Genomic DNA, 8076 nt, shown 5'->3' on the forward strand with positions numbered 1-8076 from the left:
TTCTTTTCCTCCCTATATCCTGGTTTCCAACTCTAAAGCGGCTTATGCTGGTTCATCTGCAGTGCTGACGTTCAAAAACGTGTATGACTGGCAGCAGTAAAACTTTATTTAGCCTCCTTCTCAGTCTAAGAAAGAAATTGGTTTGGCACAAAAACATTTAGGAGCAAAATCAAATATGTTGTATTGTTTCTATTGTTGTTTAGTTGTTGTTTTCCCCTTGTTTTCAAATATCTTGAGGAAAGACTGATGGTGATGGCTGACAGTTCACTGTGGGAATTGCTTTTCCTCTTTAAATTATTATCACAATTGTTAGTGACAGCCTGAGGAGATGTTGTTGGTCGGCATTTGTAAAAATATAAGGACTGCTGCTTTATGGGGTTTGGAACTCTTAACTGTACAATCCTGCTATTTGGATTAACAGGATCTGCTGAATTAACAAAGATATTACAAGACTAAAACCATTTTCACCCAGTTTCCCTCTCAAAGGAGAACCTGAAACTCATTTGTTAGACTGCAGGCTTGATGACTGACTTGACATTATTAAATGAAATCAAATAAGCTAACAATCCTGTTACCACAGTTACAAATCTTTAATACAGAGATAATGTGTTAGCTTCCTCTTCTGGTTTCATGAATACATTTTTTATTATCTTAGTGAAGGCCTAATTACCGAACCAAAAAGAGAGATACACTGGGACTCGGGAGATGTCAGATGCCTGTCAGCTGTTAGCACAATGGAATCCATTTGTCCCAGTTCCATATCAAAGAAATAATAATAATAGTAATTCATCTACTTTTAAAAATGTTTGGATTTAAACTGCCTTTTACTACATGTACATCATGTCTGACACACTGGTGGTGGTCTGATATTAGACTCATTAGGTTTATCAAAATGTAGCTTTTGCCTATTGGAATATTTCATTATTTGCCTATCTGCTTTCAAAATCGCTACTAGTTGGGCTACAACAAGTAGTATAAATGCAAAAAGGAGGATAACTTATTGATTATGGATAAGATTCCAAAAATGTGAATAATTGGGCGTGGGGGACTATGGTTAGCCTTTTAAAACCCAAACTCTCCCAGCAAGTTCTAAGTATTGTGAAAATCCTATCAGTTAAAAGTGCATTTTGTGTGACTCTAAATGGTGTGGTCTTTGCCAGCAAAACCTGTAGAGTGCAGAGCAGCCAATATTGCGACCTCTGGTACAGTCAGGATCTACCATTCCTTCTGTATTCACCAAAATGTTGTTCAGCTTCACTTTTGCCCCGTCATCCCCAGATGATAACACCGACTCCGATTTACTCCATCCTGCCTTGTCCCTGCAGCAGTTTCCACGCGGAGGGATGGAAGGATTTTACAATGCAGATGTCCCAGTGCTGCTTGGCAGGCCCTAAATCTTAGGTCAGAAACTGAAGGACCTGGACTCGGTCAGTACCTTTTCCATTCCTCTGCATATACAGTTTGAGTGACACTAGCCTTTCAGAGCTGTGCACAAGTGAGGGATGGGAGACAGGAGAAAAAATGTACCCCTTGGCTGGGGGGTATTGCGCCTCAAACCTCACATCTTCTGTCTTTTCTGTGTTGAAGACAACAACAACTACTTCCTCTGCATCTGCCAGGGCTGCTTGCTGTTCCGGATTTGCTTTCCAGACCACAAACGCTGGAGAAGGGAGTTGGCATCTTCTGCAGGATTATGTGCACAGGCACAAAAGGCAAACCTGCCGGTAACCACTGTTATTTCAATGCCTTTCTTGACGTTAAATGCAGTTATACACCATCTGAGCTGCACAAAGGCTATTTGCTTCTCATGTACAGCCGTGAGTGAATTTCCTCCCATGTTCCATCGCAAACACCGTGCTGCCTGAGCACTAAGGGAAACGGAGCTGTTCAGGTGATATCAGGAAGAAAGACGACAGCTCCCTTGGTCAACACAACTCCATCCAGCACATCAGGTTACTGAGCTCTCTGTGTCAGAAGCTGGTGGAGGAACTGATCCCGTTTCTGCTGTCGGGTACCACGGGATCAGACGAGCTGCTGGAGTTGGGGGGATCAGAAGCTGAAGCGGCAGTAAGTAATATTCTGAATATGCAGACCATAAGGAACATACCTAGAAAATGGGGTCAAGAATCTCCAAATAATGTTTCTTTTCAGTTAAACATGCCTAAAGAATAAATTACTAGGAGCATGGTCCCTTTCTCACTTCTCTTGAAGCAATTCCAACTTCTCTTCCAAATGTTTAAGGAGTTCCCCTGCGGCACTGATCAAATCTGCTCACTGGGGGAAAATAAAAAGGTATTGAGCATTTCAACCCACTGATCTAACAGAAAAGCACTGACTGCCAGTCATAACACCAGTGATCCTAGTTGGATAAGAAAAGAAGTAGAGCATTATTTGATATGGCAAAGACTGATAATTTACTTTGTATTGTGCGAATCACGGCATCTTTTTTTTCTGCCACCGCAGGTGAATAGGTTTTTTCCTCCTGATAAATGCCTGAAAGGAAGAGGAAGAGATACGCTGCTATCTCTGTTCTCTTTGATAAGATGAAGATATCCTCATGTAAGAAATAACATTCATCCCTGTGTCAAAAAGTCATGTTTGCTAGGCAATAGAATTTCTGGGTATAAGTCTGAACTGAGCTAAATATAACTTTCATTCCTGTTAAAAAGGAGAGGTAGTATCAAATACTACCATGTATTTCTAATTTCCCTACTGTGTCAAAATAATTCTATACCTATTTTTTAAAAAATGTTTAAAACCTATTTCTTGGTGTCTGGTATTAATCCTCTTAGTGGACTCAATGCAGATGTGTGGAAAAATGCTAGTCAGCTTTAGATTAGGTTCTTATGTACCTGAGGAAACTAGCAAAATCAAATCCCCAAATCCTTGTCCTATCTGGTGTCTAGGTGAAATTCAGTGCACAGCTAGAATAATAGATTTTTTTTGTTTGTGGAAAGTTGAATATTGAAACGGAGACCTTATTTTGGGAGTTAGAAGAAAAAGGCTACAGAATATGTAAAGCTACAAAGTGACCTGCACTTACTCATTTATGTTTTCTTTATTAAGGATTCAAATTTAATTCCCAGTGTTGGGATTCATGCATGCACAAATTACCGTGATCAGATTTGTCTGGTTTAGATTAAATACAGCTTACTTTGCAGAGACATACAAGGACAGCAGCAGCTCCAGTATGGACTAGGTGAATGTACAGAAAAGGATGCAGAAGGTTAGTTCACCAACACTGCAATCAGGACACGAGCCAAGTTGCTCCAAGTATTTTCTTTCCCAAAGAATTCAGTATTTGTTTGTTCTTGTTCCTGTTACCATGTAGTCCACACGAATATATTTTTTTCCCTGAGGTTGTGCCTTATAAGCAAGGTAAAATTGTTTCAAATATCATCTATTTCCCTTTCAAGGTGGACATACAGCTTGGAGTTATCACCTGTATGTAGGTATGTAACCAGCTATTCCATGGATAAAAATAAAAAATGAATGTCTTGCTAGAAGCATAATTACTGAAAAAGCCCAGTATACTTCATGTCAGAATTTAAATGCTTATTGTACTGCTTGAATTTTGTGTAGCCCAAATCTTTTGATGGATGGGGGAGGGAAATACATTCTATTACGTTCTATATTATATTCTATAATGTATGTATTATATACATTATATTCTATTCTAAGTTTGGAGATGGAAAAAGTAAATATCATAAGGAGAAAAGCTAAGTAATCTTTAGAAATTTTTTGTGTTTTCCAATCAGATACACAATGTTCTTTCTGCCCTTCCACTCTGCGAGAGATAAAAAAGGCCCTAAAAAAGATAGTGTTAGTTAGTTCTGGGTTGGTTTTTTTCCATTGAAACAGAGTAATACATTTTGATAGAGCGTAGGGGTTTTTTTTTTTTTTTTTGAGTGGATATTAAAGGTGTGGATCTGTAAACAGCACGGACTTCAGGATCAACAACATCATCCCGTCATTCTTCTGAGGGCTTGACTTCGCTACAGGAAGGAGCTAAAGCCCAGCCGAGCACTGTTCCTGCCCGGGCACCCATTCGAATGCTGGGCTCCAACGCGGGGAGGCAGAGCTGGGAGAGCGGGCTGGCTGGCTGCCAGCAAGGGGAGGCTGCAGCCTGCATCCGTACTACGCTTTGCTGCTGAGTTTTATTACAAGGTTGGATTTAGGGCAATCCAGAAAAGTTGTTACAACTTTTCCAGATCTATCCCAAGTTTTCAAACAGCTAGTATCGGCATCACGGGCCAGCTCCCTGATGACAGCAGGGAGTCTTTGCAATGTACGCAGCACACCAAGCAGCTCTGTCAGCGATGCAGTTAGGATGATTTCACGTGATACAACACTAATTTGGGATTGCAGTGGACCTCTGCTGTGCAGCTCATCAAACCCCTCAGCGATTTGACTTTGTTTCCTGCCGAGGCTGCTCTCAGCTATGTCTGTGGAAGTTCAAAACCCCATACTCAGGAAGCAATTTGTCAAACTTTCAGCCCTCAGGGTAGCTGAGTGCAATCCTGGTCAGACTAAAGGTCATGAAAACTGGGCTATTAATTTGGTAGGTTGTAAGAGATGATAGTTGGGACAGGATTTCATACCGTTTTCTAGCATCCTACCTTGGAGTGGGGTGAAATTCGTATTTAATTTTCAGAACCGTTCTTTCCTGAGGACAAGGTAATTTCATTTTTCAGAGTTATCCATCAGGAGTTCCCTGTGCCCCTGGTATTCCTGGAGAAGCTGTGAGGACTGATGCTGGCTTTCTCCTGTGAGTCTCTAATTTAGGCTCTATAACCTCTGAGCATCGAATTCTTCATCTGTTACTTCAAGATATATAACATGCGACCCAACGTGAACTGCAGTTAATACCTTGCTGCAAAGGTATTCAAAGCTGTGGGATGTGGCGAAGAGGTAACTCTGTTGTGCTGTCTGAGCAATGGGCTTATATTTGATGCCATCTGACATATCTTATATTTCAGAATGATGCTACTTATTATAGCCCCCTTGACACTGTGATCAACTGATTTTAAGAAGTAGCTAGCTAGTCCCTAACACAGAAGGAGCAAACTATCTTTTTCCCTTCTTGTGAAAACATCACACATTTTTGTTTCTACTCATCTATCAAACAGGATTACCTTCTGCATAGGTAACTAGTACTTGTCTGGAAGTAGTCCTAAGCCTTGAGGAGTAGGAATGTATGATGAAAGAAAAGGATAGTGGCAGCCTAGAGATGGAAATATCAAAAGTGCATTTTGCTACCAGAGATCCATTATTTAGATCCTTTGACAGAACAGAACTGTTCTTTGCTTTGTTTTATAATTCTGCTATCCTGAAAATAAGGCTTGTGTATTGCATCTCATTAGGTTTTATCTGCACCTGTACACATTGTACGTGTAATAACATCCAAAGGCTTCTGAAGAATGAAAGACATGACTTTCAACAAGATGAACAGAAGTTTAAAAAGACCCTAATTTATTTATTTATTTATTTAAAGGTCAGTTTATCATGTTGATTGAAAGGTCTGGGAACCAAAAACATTGAAGAAACTAGCAGGAGAATTAAGTATTAGATTTAAAACTTAGGAAAATATTTTGGTTTTCACTGTAATGTGTTAGAAAAAATCTAGAATGTAATTGGTTTTATAGAATCTAAAGATTAAAAATTCATTACTTTGTAAATGATAATCCATTACAGTAAAAATGTAGACTACATGTTTGTAGACAATAGAACTTCCACATGAATCTTAACAGTGACATTTAAATAAATGTCTCCACAAGCCAACCCTCTGCAATATGTTATACCAGTTTCTCTGTAACCCTGGAATGTTTTATGATGATCATTAACAAGCAGCGCATAAATCTACAATGACCCTTATAAAATCGGGCATTTCAGTTTGTCCAGGTATATTGTCCTGGTTTCGGCTGGGATAGTTAATTTTCTTCCTAGTAGCTGGAATAGCGCTGTGTTTTGGATTTACTATGAGAATAATGTGACAACACACTGATGTTTTCGTTGTTGCCAAGTAACGTTTACACTGGTCAAGGACTTTTCACCTTTGCCTACTCTGCCAGTGAAGAGGTGCACAAGAAGCTGGGAGGGGGCACAGCCAGGACAGCTGACCCCAACTGGCCAAAGGGCTATTCCATACCATGTGACGTCAGGCTCAGTATAGAAACTGGGGGAGTTGGCCGGGGGGCAGCGGTTGCTGCTCAGGGACTGGTTGGGCGTCAGTCGGTGGGTGGGGAGCGGTTGCATCACTTGGGGTTTCTTCCCCTGGGTTTTGTTCCTCTCTCTCTCTCTCATTGTTTTCCTTTAAATTACAAATTATTATTATTATTTTTTTTTTTTTTTTTTTCCAATTATTAAACTGTCCTTATCTCAACCCACGAGTTTTCTTACTTTTGCTCCCCCGATTCTCTCCCCCATCCCGCTGTGGGGGGGAAGGGGAGCGAGCAGCCGTGTGCTGCTTAGCTGCCAGTTGGGGTTAAACCATGAGATATATTCATGGCTTGTCTATGTAACATTGATGTTAACTGCATCTTTTGATCATCTCTAACCCGAAAATATTTGGAATATACGACATGTTTTATAATAAAGCAGCTTCTTTCTTTAAAAGCTGAGCTGCAAGTGAGGGATGTAACACTTCTCTGTCTTAATTTTACATGATCCAACAACAAATCCAGCAACAAATGGGGCACTTCGAAATATAGCAGTATGTCTGGGGTTTTTTTAAATAAATGTACAGTAAACCTTATTTAACAGAAACCTTGATAAGCCTTTGTTTTACAGTGGTCATCTGGGTCCAAAACTCCAGCTGCTTTTACACGAAAGCCCTTCAGCAGCTCTCCTGGTGCTCTCTTTTTGGGCCTCCCCATTCTTCATCAATACAGGGCTGCTAACGGATTAAGGACGGTGAGTGGCTGCACAGAGCCTACAGGAAAGTACAGTAAACTTGGGAAAACCCATAAAATGTATTTGTATACAGTCAGATTTGAAATTAAAGTATTGTCTGTCCTTCTTGGGCTTCACCTTGTACAGTTAAATTTGTTATCAAAGAGTAAACAAATTAATAGGTGCCCCCATCCCTTACCTCAGTTCTCACCATCACGTATGTCTGGATTCTGCATCATGAAACTCTCCCTTTTTCTAAGACTCATTTTTGGGGTAGCTATCTAGAGGCAAATGTTTTCAAATAAAAAAACTTTAAAAGTTACAGGAAACTTTTAGAAACTTTGGACCTTTTCAGACTTAAAAAGTGTTTCCTCAAGCAGTATGAATGCACTGCACTGTCTGAATTTCTTCAAATAGTATCATACCGATAAGTATTAATGTAGTATCAGACATTAGAATGAACCAAAGATAAGGTAATAATTTCCTCAAATCACCTGTGTTTTCAGGAAATCTTTCGGAACTAGTGCATCAGGGTAAGCACCAATCAAAGTTTTAGGTTTTGGGGTTTTTTTTTCTTGCATTGACAGATGTTTCACAGAACCCAGCTGTCTTTGCAGAACATTTAGGTTTCTTACAGTGGAAACTTTTTCAGACAGGAGAATAGAAAGATTACAGGAAACCTAAGATTTTTTTTAGGATTATACTGTGAATAATCATTTGATATAGATATAAAAGACAGTAGTTACATGGGCAAGTTCGAACTGCCATACCTCCTTGATGAAAGAATACCAGGGTTATTTTAGTTGTAGAAGTTATTCTGAAGTTAGCTGTAGAAGTTAGTTGTAGAAGTTACATGAAGTATATGAACTTAGTTGCAGAAGTTTAGTTGTAGAAGTTACGCATTACTACCTTAAATTTCTGGCTTTGCAAGAAAACCTTCTAGAACTACTGCATCACTTAATTTTACGAAAATCTTTGACCTTCTGCTCCACTGCCATAGCAAAAGAAAGCGGTTAAACGAGTCAGCCCAGGGGTGGCAGAGCCCTCTGCAGCGGAAAGCCGCCGGAGGAAGGCTGCGGGAACGTTCGAGCCCTGTTGCTCGGTACGATCACGAACGCGGTTCCTTACCGGGAACAAGGAACGGCGCTCGCTCGCTGCCCCGGCAGGAGGCCCGGCCCGGCCCCA

The sequence above is a fragment of the Mycteria americana genome, chromosome 7 (assembly GCF_035582795.1).
Source record: "Mycteria americana isolate JAX WOST 10 ecotype Jacksonville Zoo and Gardens chromosome 7, USCA_MyAme_1.0, whole genome shotgun sequence".
NCBI lineage: Eukaryota > Metazoa > Chordata > Aves > Ciconiiformes > Ciconiidae > Mycteria > Mycteria americana.